General features: G+C 44.2%; 1 protein-coding gene across 2 annotated transcripts in view; it reads right to left on the minus strand.

Annotated features, from left to right (window-relative positions):
• NSD3 (nuclear receptor binding SET domain protein 3) overlaps positions 1-17231 on the minus strand; it is a 1769888-nt gene extending 1752657 nt beyond the window's left edge. For both annotated transcript variants that reach the window (XM_086943639.1, XM_086943638.1), the window contains exon 1: positions 16738-17231. The gene's annotated coding sequence lies outside the window, so the exon portion shown is untranslated. The remainder of the gene's footprint in view (positions 1-16737) is intronic.
• Between the last annotated feature and the right edge of the window lie 256 nt (positions 17232-17487).

Raw genomic sequence — 17487 nt, forward strand, 5'->3', positions numbered from 1 at the left:
ATCCTCCTATGTCTCATCTCATGTACGCAAGTTTTGGATGTCAGAGCTCTGGACATCACAGCAAGAGTTTTTACCTGGAAGGGGTCACCTTTACCATATCACGAACAACAAAGACCAATAGCAAGGTCAGTATCTTATCCTGCCTTTCCCGAGCATCCCAAGTTGTGTGGGGTGAGGTACATTAAGGCATACGAGGAGATGACCTTAGAGCTCCGCCCCCTCGGGGAGATGCAATTACTTATCACAATGCAGAAACCTTGCAAGGCGGTTACTCCCCTTCCATTGCCAGGTGGGTATGATGGATCATGTCTGAGGCAGGTGAGGATGTAAGTAAATTTGGTGCATATTCCACAAGAGGAGCTATGGAATCAAAAGCCATTCAGGTAGGTGGTAGGCTGGAAGATATTATGAATGCGGCTGATTGGTCGTCTGATTCTACCTTTAAGAGGTTTTACTTCAAGTCCATTTTGGAAGCGGCGTCTCTGGTTGTAAGTAAGCTTTGAGCATGCATAATCCTCGCCTCCGCCCTGACATAGAATGAAATATTTCCTAGCTAACGAGAAGGACAGTTTCAATTCTATTAAAGACTAAGAGGCGAGGATTATCCCACCCTAAGACCAATTTCAATCTCACCCCGCCCTGGATGTTTTGTTATCAGGAAGTAATTGCTTCCATGTTTATTGTCGTTGATGAAAATGTTAATGTCATTAAAATATGGTACAGTTGAAAGGTTGCTTTCTGCATAGTTTCTGTTTTTTCATGACCATTGTGAAGATCTCAGTATACTGAGAAATTGGATAACGGGATTGTCTCTGTATTGCAGGGAATGACCAAAAGTGCAGTAATCCCAGTTTAACATCCTCCAGTGAAGAAGTGGACTCTGGCAGGAACGGTCGCTCCCTCAACAGCTGGTATCGTAGCGCCTTGCTTCTTTGCATATTTGCTGCTTTGAAATATCAATGTAGCGCTTTACATGCCTGCAGTGTAATTTGGTGCCTGATCGGAACTTGCTGCTTGCTCCTGCACATGCACTTATGTAGCGCTTATCTGCTGGTGCGCTGTGAGTGGTGAGAGGAGCTTTTGCCCCATTGTGACGGTGCTTCTGCCCACATTTAGCCTGTTTACACTAAACTCACCCTGGTTTCACTTTAGCCTTGCTGCCGCCATTTGCTGATTGTGCCTCGTCCCAGCCCGTAGCTCCACCCCGCTCCCGCCTCCCAGCTGACCCGCCCTCCCACGGACACAACAGGAAGGAGCCGGCTGCTCCAGCGCTGTGACCGCCCTGACTCTGGCAGGAACGGTCGCTCCCTCAACAGCTGGTATCGTAGCGCCTTGCTTCTTTGTTTGTTTACTGCTGGAATCGTAGCGCCTTGCTTCTTTGCATATTTGTTGCTTTGAAATATCAACGTAGCGCTTTACATGCCTGCAGTGTAATTTGGTGCCTGATCGGAACTTGCTGCTTGCTCCTGCACATGCACTTCTGTAGCGCTTATCTGCTGGTGCGCTGTGAGTGGTGAGAGGAGCTTTTGCCCCATTGTGACGGTGCTTCTGCCCACATTTAGCCTGTTTGCACAGAAACTCACCCTGGTTTCACTTTAGCCTTGCTGCCGCCATTTGCGGATTGTGCCTCGTCCCAGCCCGTAGCTCCACTCCGCTCCCGCCTTCCAGCTGACCCACCCTCGCTCCGCCCCCCCCACTATCCATTTATGTCAGTACAAGCTACGCGCAGCGATCGCGCCCCAGTCGTGCCAAAGGTAAGCCCGTCTACGCCCGTCCGCGCCGGGACCGTGCCCAGCGCCAGACCCCCTGGTCCTCGTCCCACCCACCCCACCCGCATTACATACGACGCCACCACCCTCATAGCCCTAAACCCCGGTCGACTCCCCAACTGCGTCCAAGCCGCTCCTGGACACACCCATGGACCCCTCTCCTGTAACTCCTGCAAGTTCGACGGCACCAAGAACAACTCCTCATTCACGAACACGCAACAGATATCTGACTCCAACCACCTAAAATGCATCTTGCTCAACACCCGCTCGGTCCACAGACACGCCATTGACCTCTGGAACCTTCTAGACACCATTTCTCCCGACGTCGCCTTCCTAACAGAAACATGGATGAACGCCTCCTCAGCCCCAGACATCACCATTGCCATCCCGGAAGGATACAAGATCATCCGTAAGGACCGCACCGACCAAACAGGAGGAGGCATCGCTATCGTCCATAAAAATTCCATCCGCATCTCAACCAGCTCAGACGTCAACCTTACCAGCGCCGAACACCTTCACTTCCAGATCCACACCGATCCCAAGACCACACTCAGAGGCACCCTCCTCTACCGGCCTCCAGGATCCCGCGCACAATTCAGCGATGACATCACTGACTTTATCACCCCTCACGCCCTCCCCTCCGAGGAATACATTCTACTGGGAGACCTCAACTTTCACCTGGAAAAGAGCGATGACAGCAACGCCACCACCCTTCTGGACAATCTCGCCAACCTAGGACTCAAACAACTTGTCACTACCCCCACCCACATCGCTGGTCACACACTCGACCCTATCTTCACCTCCAGCAAACTTGTCTCCTTCAGTCACACCACAACTCTACATTGGACGGAACACAGCTGCGTTCACTTTATCTACAATAAGACCACAACTCACAACCATCCTCAACCTTCTCTGCGAAGAAACTGGAACAAAATCACCACGGACCAGATCTCCTCATCGCTTCTTCAAAACCCCCCTGTCCACTCCTCAAACCCCGACCAAGCATCCATTAACCTCACCCAATGGCTATCCAACAGCGCCGACATCCTAGCACCATTGAAAAAACGTCAAATCAAACTAGGCAGCAAAAACGCCTCCTGGTTCAACAATGATCTTAAGAAATCGAAGAAACTCTGTTGCTCCTTCGAGAAGGCCTGGAAAAAAGACCCAAACACCAGCACCAGGGACGCCTTCAAAAACGCCACCCGCATACACCACCAACTAATCCGATCTGCCAAGAAAGCCGCATTCAAAGACCGACTAGAGAACAACGCCCACAACAGCAAGGAATTATTCAACATCGTCAAAGAATTCACCAACCCCTCAGCCAACTCCAACGACATCACCCCCTCTCAAGCCCTCTGCGACTCCCTAGCTTCGTTCTTCCACAACAAAATCGCAGACATCCACAACAGCTTCGACAACCAACCCGGAGACCAACCCACCCAACATTCTGCAGGACCTTCACCCCCCTTGAACATCCTTAATGACTGGAACCCAATCTCCACTGAGGACACCATCCGCCTGATGAACTCCATCCACTCAGGATCCCCCACAGACCCATGCCCTCACCACATCTTCAACAAAGCAGACTCCATCATAGCACCACACCTCCGAGACATCATCAACTGCTCCCTCAACTCCGCCACCTTCCCGGATAGCTGGAAACACGCCGAACTCAGCGCCCTTCTGAAAAAACCCACAGCTGACCCCACCGAACTCAAAAACTACCGCCCCATCTCACTCCTTCCATTCCCGGCCAAAGTCATCGAGAAAGCCGTCAACAACTAGCTCGCCGCCTTCCTCGAAACCAACAAATCCCTTGACCGTTCACAGTCCGGCTTCCGAGCCAAACACAGCACTGAGACCGCGCTCATCGCAGCAACAGACGACATTCGAACTCTACTGGACAATGGAGACACAGTCGCCCTCATCCTCCTCGACCTCTCCGCAGCCTTCGACACAGTCTGCCATAGCACCCTTCTACAGCGCCTCAAAAACATCGGAATCCAAGGAAAAGCACTGGAATGGATCACCTCGTTCCTCACGGAAGAACCCAGAGAGTCCGCCTCCCACCATTCAAGTCAGAGGCCACTGAAGTCATCTGCGGCGTACCTCAAGGATCCTCACTCAGCCCCACCCTCTTCAACATATACATGAGCCCCCTCGCGGCCATCGCACGCCAACACAACCTCAACATCATCTCCTACGCTGACGACACTCAACTGATCCTCTCACTCACCAAAGACCCTAACACCGCCAAAACCAACCTACATGAAGGAATGAAAGAAGTTGCCGAGTGGATGAAGCACAGCCGTCTGAAACTGAACTCAGACAAAACAGAAGTCCTTATCTTAGGTACCTCCCCCTCTGCCTGGGATGACTCTTGGTGGCCAGAGGCCCTTGGAAAAGCACCCATCCCGACGGACCACGCACGGAACCTGGGCGTCATCCTGGACTCCTCACTCTCTATGAACAGACAGGTCAGCGCCGTCTCCTCATCCTGCTTCAACATTCTTCGCATGCTCAAAAAAACATTTCGCTGGATCCCCACCGAAACCAGAAAAACGGTCACCCATGCACTGGTTACAAGCCGCCTGGACTACGGAAACACCCTATACGCCGGTACCACCGCAAAACTCCAGAAAAAACTCCAACGCATCCAGAACGCATCAGCAAGACTCATACTAGACATCCCGCGTAAAGACCACATCTCCAGCCACCTGAAAAAACTCCACTGGCTCCCCGTCAACAAGAGGATTACTTTCCGCCTCCTAACCCACGCACACAAGGCACTCTACGAACTTGGACCCGAATGCCTCAACACACGACTTTCCTTCTACACCCCCCCGCCAGCTACGATCCACCAACCAAGCCCTTGCTACCGTACCTCGCATCAACAAAACCACCATGGGAGGCAGATCCTTCTCCTACCTGGCAGCTAAGACCTGGAACTCACTTCCCACTCACCTTCGTCTCACTCAGAATCACCTAGCATTCAGAAAACAACTTAAAACTTGGATATTCGACAAGTAATTCCCCACCCTTCCTCAAGCGCCTTGAGACCCTCTGGGTATGTAGCGCGCTATATAAATATTCTGACTTGACTTGACTTGACATCACACAATTATATATTATGGATTGTTATGTGATTGGACTATGGATGCCATGGGGACTGCTCCCCTATGGTTCATGTGATGTGTAGTCTGTAATGTTTACTGGTATTTTTGTTTAATGTTCTCATAAACTGCTATGCAAAGAAAGTGAAGAAAGATATGCATAATCCTCGCCTCTTAGTCCTTAATAGAATTGAAACATTCCTTCTCATTGGCTAGGAAATTTTTCATTCGATCTCATCTCATTAAGTTAGATAGTCTGACAGCAGAGATTTATTTCACAATCTGCTTGACTGAGGGGAACAGTGGAGGCAACTATGCATCAGTGTGTATAAAACAAGAATTCAAAGAAATATCACTGGCTGCATACAAATTAGTAACCTACTGAGCCCATGCCTTTCCACAAACAGATATCTGCTTGGGAGGTTTACTGGAGCTAATAGTCTGAGCAATCAAAAGCCAATATCTTCTTGTATTATCGTCTCCCACATCTTTTTTTTATATTGAATGCTAGGTATAATCCTGTATAATCCTGTAATGTAAACAAGTAATGTTTTCAGAGTTTCATTGGAAAAGTATTCTTCTTAGCGGATGAAATCACTTAATTTGGTCTTCGGATTAAATTATATGTTTCTAGATAGCTTTTGGTCAATACCCCATCTTTTTGTTAAATATCTTCTAGACCTTTTCTGTTAATTAGCATATATTACAGATACAAATTAATCTAAAATACAAGTACATTCGTATTTTACTATTCTATTATGAGGTGAAATTTCAACAAACAAATGTAAATGTTCCCAAAACAAACTGACTAAAATAGTAACAGACTGTGGATTCCAAAAACATGCAATTGCATGTGGATTCCTTTTCTATCGAACCCCTTTTTAAATTCCAAGTTGAACAACGAATTATGTGGCGAGCAAGAGGTAAACAAGGAAAACAATGATCACTATGAAGTACTGACTTCAAGATTGGAGGCATAGCAAAATGAATCACAAGACACAATTAGAGAATCTAAAATACATGGAAAATTTGAGACACACCTAGTGTAATTCGAAGGGTTGTAGCCATATAGGTGCCCACTCAAAATTACAGCCTGTTTTTCTTAATTTATCTAAAAATAGTAGACCATTCTTATCAGCTTTCAGACTACTTGGAAACATTGAGTACAGAAAATTCCATGCCATCTCCCCATCTGGAGTTTAAATTACTTTCAAAACCTCGGTTAATTTAACATTCAGGTACCCCATTATAATAATGACATTTACTTTCTCCCTGACTAGAATTGTGGTATACAAACTTAACTACATATCTACTTAAGTTCATATGTTAGCAGTCGATGTATATATATATATATATATATATTTTTTATTTTTTTGTAACAACTTTATACAGAAAGAAACCCGCGACAAAAAGCATTCTAAATGCCGAAAGTTTTCATCCTCAGTCAGTAATTCCAAGTATTCCAAATGGAGAATTTGTAAGAATGAAACGCAACTGCTCTGAAGACAAAAATGCCAAAAAGGAAATTGTGAAAAGTACCAAGAGGTTAGGAGGAAGAGGGTACCGAGAACGAGAGTAAAAAGTATGCACCAACAAAATTGAAAACCTTTCACGTACAGAGATCCTTATCAAAAAACCAAAAGAAGAAGAGCAAACTCAACTCCAAGACTGATCCTGTCATATAGCAAGGAGTCTCACAAAATACGCCAAACTGTGCAAAAATATTGGCCCATTCTCAAACAAGATGCAGATATGGCAAACCTACTAGGCCCAAATCCTCAGATCACATTCAGGAAAGCGCCATCAATAAAGGATACAGTAATTCAGAGCCATTTCAGCCAAAAAAACTAAGACTCCGAATTGGTTGGACAAACAACAAAGTGGCTTTACAGAATGTCTTGTCTGTAAAGCATGTAAGATTGGTGTAAATAAGAGGAACATAAGAGACCCAGAGGGAAGGCTAATTGAAATTCACAAGGAATTACAGGCTCAACAAAATTCGTGGTATATGCCATTCAATGCAATTGCGGAATGCTCTACATAGGCAGCACCCTCTGCAATCTGAAAAAAGCGAATATTAGAGCACATAAGGGCAGTCAAAAATAAATAAAGATTTATCATATGCTACAGCGAAACATCTTCTGTCATATCAAAATGGAGATTGGCGCAAAATGACCTACTTTGCAATTGACACTATGGAAGATCATGAGAGAATGGGAGACCGGAAAAAGAAACTCCGTCAACTGGAATCTAGATACATAATCAGGCTACGGACAAAAAACCCAAGAGGCATGAACTTCGATGAAGAGCTTTATGTGCATTTAGAATAAGAACAAGTTATGGGGCCCCAATAACAAGCAATCCGAATGAGGATACCGAAAAAATGCATGAAACTTTAGTACAAAAGCTGGAGAAAAAATGGGTACTATACCCTTCAATCTGTGTAAGGACACACACATATAACTCCTGGAAGGACTTTAATAATCAGAGTACTATACTTAAAGATGCCTATATGAAATTACAAGTGACATAACGAAGAAACTTTGTCATAATGAAAAATGACCAAGACTTTAAAATACACATTTGTATTACATGCATTGTTTTTTGGAAATGTGCAGACCCGAGAAAAATATTTGAAATGTATCCCACATGTAAATAGAACAATGTCTAACAAAGGTGAATTCCTGTATAGCATGAAGTACTACATGTCCCAGAAGTCTATGGGAGGAGTAGAGATGGAAAAGAGCATAAACAGTTGCAGGATAGTAATTACACCTACCGTGAGCAAGGCCGCTAGGCTGAAACGCGTTGGTGTTGGGCACTGAATAAATCTATGAACTGGAGTTGCTGAGTGCGGCGTCTTTTGTTACAAAAATTGTTTTTGGCCAAACGCCAGCACCCGCTGGAGAGCGATCCTGTAGGAAGACCACATTGCACCAAAAAAAAAATTTATATATATATATATATAATAAATTATAACACCTCCTCACAATGTTGGCTTACTTTAATATGTTGTCGGCAACCCGTGCTTGTTAGGGAGTTGATCAATGCGGTAATGGTGATCATTGTTAAAAATACCCACTTTAGGGCACCCGTCAGGGCTGCCCACTATTTCCATTGTTGTTTGCCCTTGCAGTTGGGCCTCTGGGGGCCTGGGTCAGAAGTGACCCGGTGCTCAGATTGGTCCCGATCGCGGTCAGATCGTATAGCATTACACGCTGACAACGTCCTCTTTTTCATGACAGACCCTTGGTATTCTGGACCCCGCATACTGGAAATTCTGAGGGTATTTGGAGGCACCACGGGCCTCCACCCCAATCCCGCTAAATCCATCTTAATCCCGGTGTGCGGACACCAGGGTCGCAAATCATGGGCTGCACAGCTCTCTCGGGCTACAGATGGGTTTAAATAGTTAGGGATCTGCATCTCCCCTTGCCCCAAGATTTCCTGGGCACACAATATTACCCCATTGTTAATTAGCCTTAAGAATGATACGACAATATGGTCCGCTCTCTTCCTTTCCCTCTACGGGCGCTCAGACATCTTTAAGATGGTTTCATTGCCTCAGATCCTATACCGCCTCCAAACCTCTCCCCATGATCGGTCTGCGCAGGTGAATGCTATACAAAATAATTTCCTCTGGGGTAGTGGGGCTGTTCGTGTGGCACTCCGTACTTTTACAAAGTCCACATACTGTGGAGGGATAGCGGCGGCTGATATTTACTCCTATTATGTTGCGTCTCACCTCCTAGTAATCAATGAATGGTGGTATAATTCCCCTACAGACCCGGCATACGCTATTGAACACGACGCCATGGAACAAGTACCTAGTCTCCACTTACTGTATAGCTACACACGTTTAGACCACTTACTACCGGCTGGCAGAGTAGCCATACAGCTATGGAGGGCCAAGACCAGACAAATGGAGTGGAAAGGGAAACTCACTCAACAAACCGCCCCCTATGGCATGGCAAACACCTTCAACCTGCAACCACATTGGACGGGTTCCGGGGATGGGACCTGGTGGGGATTTTGACCCTTGGGGATAGATTACGGGGTACTACCCTAAAATGAGCAAGAGCCACAATGGGAGGGTAAGTACGAAGCCTGATAAGTTCTGCCTGCTCCCAAAAGCGGGTGAGATTAAACTTGGGACAGGCTGATTCAATTATTCAGTTCATAGCTCAAGGACATTTTGTAATGGGGTGGGGGTTCTTTCTCAACAAGGGAATGAACAGAGGAAAGTTAGTATTTCACAGCTGATTCTCTAAGGCCAGGAGGTGTAAGGGACTTAAGCAGGGCAGAAAAGGAAGTAGGCAGGCGCACTGCAGTAATAAAATCTCCTGGCGACACACAATGCCTTTGACGAGGAACGGGAACATATGATACTGCTGATAGGGCTCAGACTGCTTTCAGAACAATAAGGCAAAAAGAAAATTTCTGATAAGGTCCTCCTCCAGGTCGCTACTACACTGCTTGAAGGTGTGAGAAAGGCACTTCTCCCCCTGTAGTGAGGCACATGACACAGCAAACCATTCCAATGGATTGGGAGGGGATACTTAATGGTTTTCCTTACAAACTAGCCTGGATGTACAGTGCTACCTAGATCAAGATCACCAACCTTCATAAGAGCTGCTGAATAGACAAGATGTAAGCCTACTAATTAACCTTTCCAAGCTCTAATGTAGAGACCTAGTAGGCTTGGGGGTTTCAGGGGTCACATATTTTGTCTAGGGATTGGATACATTATGCCTGGCCACCAGACATGGTGTTAGGATCCAACATGAGCTTTTGTTACGAGAGTTACAACTGGGACCATCATTATCCATTAAAACCAATTGAACTATTGAGGTCAAAACTATTTTGTCGAGATTTTACCAAGAGACGACACTACAAACATGGTGTTCATCCCACATGTGTGAAAATAAGCAACCCTTTTAGACCAGATGCAGTTTACACCCGACCCCCACTTGTTCCGCTAACCCTGCTATAACTATGACCCAACAGCTCTGTAGGTTCAACTAAGTGCTTAAAATAAATCCTGTGTAAGCCTTCAACCTGCAGTGTAGTGGACTTGCTTGCCTGGTCCTATATCTTGTGACAGAATGAATCAACTGTATGGTGCTTGCTTCACTTTGTAGCACCATGCTTTCTTACTTCACTTTTGACACACTTCCACATTACACATTTACAGTGATAATCTGTGAAGAATTCACTATTGAAACAAAGTCAAGTGTGCTAAGCTTACTCTATGGGTGGACGTTTAAGAAGCTGTACATATACCATTACTAACTACATGAGAAATATTTGTACTAGTGCCAGAGAAGCACTATGTGTACATGTATATGCTGTTCAACACATTTACAGTGAGAAGGAGTGTAATAAATTGTAGTTTTAATGCTAAGTGTGTTTATAAGCATGGTATGCACTTTATATCATCGACTCTCCAGTTATGTTCACAGATATTTTAGTAGACAGAATAAGGTGGTCAGTTGCTTTCTTCTCCTAAGCAGTTCTTCTGTTCAATTGTTTTGTACCCATTCTACCAGTGTTTTTCAAGCCACATGGTGGGTCCCACCCAACCACTTGGGAACATCATAGGGTGTGGATACTATTCCTACAACTCCCATGAGCACCACCTTTATTTAGCACATCTGTTCCAATTTCCTGAGAACATGGCACTGAATCCCCCTTGGACTCGTCATACTCTGAGAGGTTGGCAATTTGATGAGATACGGTTGCTTATCGAGTCACCCAGAGCTCTAGTCACACAAATGGATTGCAATGTTCTCTTCACTTTGCTCTCCAGTTCTCACTTCCATTTCTGTGCAGTACTTTGAAGGTGAGAATAAGCACTACACAAAAATCAACAATCTTACATTTCCTTCTTTCATCTCCCAAGTATCCTTCTTCCATCCTGTCTACTCTCTTCCTCTTCTGTGCATGCTCAGGACTTTAAAGCAATATTCGTCTTACATGAGCATCCCAAATAAGCATGACAGAAACTCACAATTCCCAACTCCAAGAAATTCCAGCTCAGGAAAATAGAAATCAGATTTTTGTTGTTGTTCCCAATAGTAACAAGCAATGGCATAGCCAATAGGTCTCGTCTTTGGAACCTTACAAGTATTGTTATGCAGTACAATGTCCTTAGTGCAACATCAACTGTTGCATGTCTAAACACTTATACGGTCCAAAAGGCGAGACCTATTGGCTATGCCAATGCTTGTCCTTACTTTCAGCCATCCTGAACAGCAGCTTCTCTGCAGTACAATAGAGCTAAAACACTGAAAAATCCAATAGATCTCGCATAGGCATTAGCTATTGGCCTTGCCAGTGCTAGTTTTAACTTAACACTCTATTCAACTACAAACACACTGAAGAAAACCGGATCCGAACGGTGCACAATAGCTACTTATCTTTAGCACTGATAACGTGGTTTTTTTTTTAAGTTCTGCAAACTCTTTGTGAATGCGAGTAAAACATGGATAATACTGCTGAAAACAGAAATATTGGAAAGAAGAGAAAATGGAGCAGGCAAGAGAAAACAGAAAGAAAGGGAAGCAAGTTAAAGGTAAAGTGATTAGTAAGAGAATAGGAGAACAGAAAAAAGGAAAGGCAAGAATGAAACAGGAAAAGAATCAAGCACAAAGATTACAGAAAGATAGTGAGAAAAAAACAAAGCAAGAGAGAAAGGCGATAAGAAACAACTGGTATGGGACACAAAGGCATTGAATAGATAGATGATAAGCAGAGTGGAAAATGAGGAGCGACACAGCCAGGAAGGGAAGGCGGAAGGAATAATCAGAGTGTGAAACAGTGGGTAGAGAAATAAGATCATAAAAAAGTCAGAAGAGCAATCCCTGGACTAGTTCTATAATGATGATACCACTCACTAGGCTCTATTCTAATTACAATCCATTCACTCAGGGCATCACATTAGTGTATTTCTTGAATTACTGGTCAACTAAAATGTAACGTTCACAATCTTTTATTAAAATTCAGATAAGATTCTCCTTCCAGTCGGTGACAAACGGAATTTTTTACATTTCAGGGATAGTATTTCTCTGAAAACAATTCACATTGAGACATACAGAGGAGAAGACAGGCAACAGAGAGAATAGGATAAATGTAAAATATCAGCGTTCTTAACCATGAGACGGACAACTGTTGCAAGTGTAGAAAAATCTGCCCTGCCTCCGATTCCCACCCTCTTCATAATGGCGCAGTCCCAGCAAATAGCTCCATGAGCAGCCCAATATTTAAAAATAAGAGATGGTAACAATCACCACTGTACCATTTTCAGAACGTAACATTTTACGGCCTGTATTTTTGTTGTCCCGGTGAAGTTGGATCTCAGTACTGTGACTTCTTGACAGCAAAACTCCCAACTACAGGGTTACAAATGCAGAATGTATTCCTGTTTCCTGCTCAAGGAGAACTTAAATGTACTTGGCTCTAGCTGCGTAACGGCAAATGGTGCAAATTGCAGAGGTGCCCGAAACAATGCACAAGCTTTTTAGGACCGTTCATACTAATGATGAAATCTGGACAAAATGTTATTCAAACAGCGTGAAAAAAAAAGTAACCAAATTCATTTGGTTTGCTGTTGTTGCCCGTGCTACAAAGGGAAATAAAAATGTGATTCATGCTATTAAAATCCAGAACGTTTTGGAAAAGTAAATGATGCTGTCATAGGGGCACTGGGATTCCACCAAACAGACACACTGCGGTAAAAGGGCAGGCTAAGGATCAGAAACTGCAGACTCCAGGGAAAGCCGTCAAACAAGGGAGGCTGGAAAGTGGAATGACTAACAGTGAAAACAAGCAACTTTGGGGAGAGTAAACATACAGGAAAATTGAAAGCATGAGGTGCAAGTAGTCAAACAAGCGTGCGCGCCTCGCGCTCAAAGTAAAAAAAAAATGCCGTGCAGGCTGGAGCAGTGTGGTGTGTCCCGCACGCTGTATGCTGCCACAAGCACGAGTGCAGAGCTTGAAAAAGAGCTGCACGACGGCTAAAGGTCTTCCAAGCAGCACATGCGCGCTGCGTAGGCGAGACCTAAGGACATTATGTGGCCAATTTCTAGGGAAAATAAACAGATACCTAACGAGGTGAAAAATTCCATGTTGCTTCAAAAAAATTAATGTCATTCATAAAAGGTCCTTACACGTCAAAACATTTCAATAGAAGGCTGTATCAAGCACTGAGACTCAATACAGGTTACTTGTGGGACAAAGAGTCCTCTCTAAATGCATCAAAACATAGCACCCGTACTTTTCCATCTAAGACACTTTTTAAAGTTAAAAAAAAAATTGTTTTGCTTTTTAAAATAGGATTGACCCAGTAAATAAAGCCCTTTATGATTTTCCACACAAGATTTTAAGTTTAGGTACAAGACATCAAAATCATTTATTTTGTCGTTTCTGGTAAAGCAGTGCAGCACTTCTTAAACTTTCTTAAATATCCTGCACAGAGGAGGTCGACCAGACCCGTACTAGTGATAACTAACGAGATGGAAACCTCAATCCTGGGAGTGGAGTTGACCAAAAAGGAAAGGCTTTTGATCAGTTAGAAACGGGTGCACAGCCCGTTTATACGCACATCAGTGTAAAGCTAATTAACTATTCAGGTGCAGGACGGCGAGTGGAGAAACCTTAAACCACTCAATTGAGTAGAAAAGCACTACCCCTATATGGACAGAATAGGTTGCCGTTGCACTCAAGACAGTGTGTATAGTGTTAAGTAACACAAAAACAACATGCATATAACAAAATGGCAGAATTATCCAAACAAAAGAACTCTCAATAAGTAGATCTTGGAGTCTTTAATGTGATGAACAGCCAGCCGACACGTGTTTCATCGCACTCGCGATTCCTCAGGGCTAAAAGGCTGTAATCCAGTCAGAAGGTCGCTCAGCTGGTGATATTTCCAACCCAGCTGGGCCCTTGACCATGGATACTCCAATCGCGTATCCGAAAGAGAACAGTTTTTTTTGTTCGAAGTGTATCATAGAGTATCCGCTTGACGATATCAAAGTATAAGGTATTTCTATTAAGTCTGCCCACGGCGAGTAGGATAATGCTCCAATGGTATAGGGTATGCTTTCATGCCGTGGTGTCTGTCAAAGTATCTTGTGCTCCCAGCTCTGTCAAGCGGAGAACCGGCTTGTGAAACGTCTGGATCCGACGGTCGTGTTCCTGTTTGATATCGTCAAGCGGATACTCTATGATACACTTCGAACAAAAAAAACTGTTCTCTTTCGGATACGCGATTGGAGTATCCATGGTCAAGGGCCCAGCTGGGTTGGAAATATCACCAGCTGAGCGACCTTCTGACTGGATTACAGCCTTTTAGCCCTGAGGAATCGCGAGTGCGATGAAACACGTGTCGGCTGGCTGTTCATCACATTAAAGACTCCAAGATCTACTTATTGAGAGTTCTTTTGTTTGGATAATTCTGCCATTTTGTTATATGCATGTTGTTTTTGTGTTACTTAACACTATACACACTGTCTTGAGTGCAACGGCAACCTATTCTGGGAGTGGAGTTGGTCATCGGTTGCTGCTGTGCAATTGTTATTGTTTAAAACTTTCTTAAATATCCTGCACAGAGGAGGTCGACCAGACCCGTACTAGGGATAACTAACGAGATGGAAACCTCAATCCTGGGTGTGGAGTTGGTCATCGGTTGCTGCTGTGCAATTGTTATTGTTTAATTTTTACTCATACTGTATGATCCTTACCCTGTGATTGTGGCATACGGATTGTAAAAGATTTAGGAAGAGTGGGTTTGAGATCCCGGAGAACATACACATTGTAATGCAATTCGAGTTATTAGCACCATTAGTACACTATGTGAAAAAGAAAGAAAAAGTGGAATGCAATGAGGTTTGCAATTAACAATGCACTATTATAATAAAAAAAGTTACAAAATAAATATCCTGCACAGAGGTATTGTAACAACCTCTGCAGTAGTTACAACACAGGGATTTTTAAATGTTCCAAAGTCTCTTCCCCTTATCACACCAATTCACTAAGTCACAAAAGTTAATCAAACCAAAAGCATTGCCAGCCACCTTGCAAATTCTGCTCCAAACGTGGCAGGAGACAAAGAACATCGTGGTATGTTACTAGGCAACGTCCAGGTTTTTATTTCCAAAAACATAATAATATGATGTTTCTGGCCACGAATGACTAATACAGATCATACTTGACTAAATGCATGTCTGTCTAGGAGTGCTTTACCTGCAAACGTTTTACAAGTTTATACTGTATGGCAATGGAATACTTTACCAGACATCAACACAATTCTACAAATACAGCGACGACCAGATTTTTTAGAAATGCATATATGTCAAAAAAATGCCTTACAACAATGCTGCTCAACTGCAAAACACATAAAATGACCAAAGAAACTGCGACATGACTGGTGCTGTAAAATCCGCCACAAACCTCACCAGACAAGTGGAACTAGCAGAAATATGTGGAAATTACGGAGAGCAACTTTGAAAAAAGTGTCTTCAAAAAAAGGAATTGCTAATTTTGTTTTTTATAAAGTCTGCAACGTAGCATCACGATGGTCGCAGTTTGCTGATAACACAGAGGTAGGTGGTATACATATACAAATAGGAACAGATGTTCACATAGAAATAGGAGTATTTAAAATTGAACTAACAATGGATCCATTTACAGAAACATTTCACAAATTGAATAACACAGGCACAATCAGCAATTAAAAAGCATGAATCAAACATTATCGATACCTACTAACCATTGTTCATCTAAAAAATGGCTATCCGGCATAGAGCATTTCAGTACAGCAAAAGAGAGCTGCAAAATAACACTTAAAGCAAGGTTACGCACGGTCCCTTAGTTGATAAATATTCACAGGAATACAGGTAATGCAACGGTAACACATTCAAATATACACAGCAAAGTGGCATACATGTGCACCCTTTTGCAGCAAAAATTAAAAAAAAAACATAGCAGGCAATGATCCATCAAGTGGGTAACAGAAATACTGAATGACCAACATTCCGCTAAATGAAAGTAACTTTTTTTTAATGATAATGCATTTCAAAACACACTGACATCCTGCAAATTATGTGGATCCTTTCATGCAAAGAAAGTAACTTCCAATCTGGAAAAAAAATATCAATGCATAGTCTCCCGTAAGGCACTTGGCTCACCTTAAACCCACCCAATGTGAACAACTTCCATTTCAAGAGTCATGTGACCTGATAATATGAGCAACGCACGTCAAAGCATTGGTGCAAACGTGGGTATTTTTCCCCTCAAAAGAAGGCCATCAATAGAAATGAAGGGTGAAGGTTCATCTGCAAAGAGAAACCTGTAGTCCAAACCTTCAATGGAGACATCTGTTTATGTAAAGCGGCAACAGCTGTCCAGAGCTATCTTAGATTACCCATCATAAGAGAGCAAAGAAGGTTCCTACTTTACCAGTTTTTATCCATTTTGTAGCTCACTAGCCTGTCAATAAAATTACATGGTCGCTCCCTTTTGCGCACACCAACAGAACGCAAAATAATTAAAAGTAAGCCCTCCAACGGAGAGGATGTACGCATTCTGGTATCAGTGTACTCCTCTCAGTAGGGGGAGGAGAGTGGTTTCAGAAAACACACACCTGCAGTGACTTTTGACGTTGCGTTCACCTGCGCTTAACAGAAAAATGGTGCATATGCAGAGAATGTTGCTTAAGGGATGGAGGTTAAAACCACAAATAGACAATTTGTATTGCGTGTGCCGTAGGCTCCATACACCTGACCTTCCCCCTTTCTTACAGGCTTCAATTGCAAAATTGGCGTATTTTGGAAAGCTCCTGCTCTTACCTTCAGCCTGGTCCATCCTCAACCCCCTGAGTGCGGCTCCAGACTGTGATGGAGAGCTCCTCTCAGGTGATAGCACACAGACAGAGCCTCCTCCCTCTGGGGCGGTGTGCTAGGAACATACACAACCAGGGGCTGGTTTTGGCTCCTCGTTTGGTGGGGTCTTCACGAAGCTGCTCTTGTCAGGCGTTGTTCCAGGGTTGCAAGCTGAGACTGTCCATGGTTCCTTATTACCAGAATCCCTGTCAGCCAGTCCGGCTCTTTTTTGGGGGAGGAAGGGTATATATTTTGACGGCTATCTTCTTCGGCCTCCCTGAGCTCGCGCTCGCCTAGGTGCCTCCTCTTCCTCTCGTGCACGCGCGAGCGAGCTCAAGTCGGCAAACAGTAGCTGACAATGGCGAAGGAGCGCGAGCTGGTGGTACAACGCTGAAGCGTGCGTTCTAGCCTGTCAGCGGCAGAGAGTAAAGCGAACTCCTCCTGCCATTGGCTGCTCTTGCTGCACGTGACCTTGAGTTCGAAAACCTCCGAGGGAGCCAGCAGTAGTTTGTATTGACGCCATTTTGGATGCCGGGGAACCAGGTTTGCGAGAGTACGTAGTAGAGGAGGAAGTGGCAGTCCGTTCTGGAGAGTCAGAGACGTCGGTTCCTTTCACCGCCCTTGAGCTACGAACAACGAAGCGGGCAATTCTATTATTTTAAACGTAGCATAGCGCAACTCATCTGTGAGGTCGGGGAATACCTGGGGCTCTACTAG

The sequence above is a fragment of the Lissotriton vulgaris genome, chromosome 11, assembly GCF_964263255.1.
Source record: "Lissotriton vulgaris chromosome 11, aLisVul1.2, whole genome shotgun sequence".
Taxonomy (NCBI): domain Eukaryota; kingdom Metazoa; phylum Chordata; class Amphibia; order Caudata; family Salamandridae; genus Lissotriton; species Lissotriton vulgaris.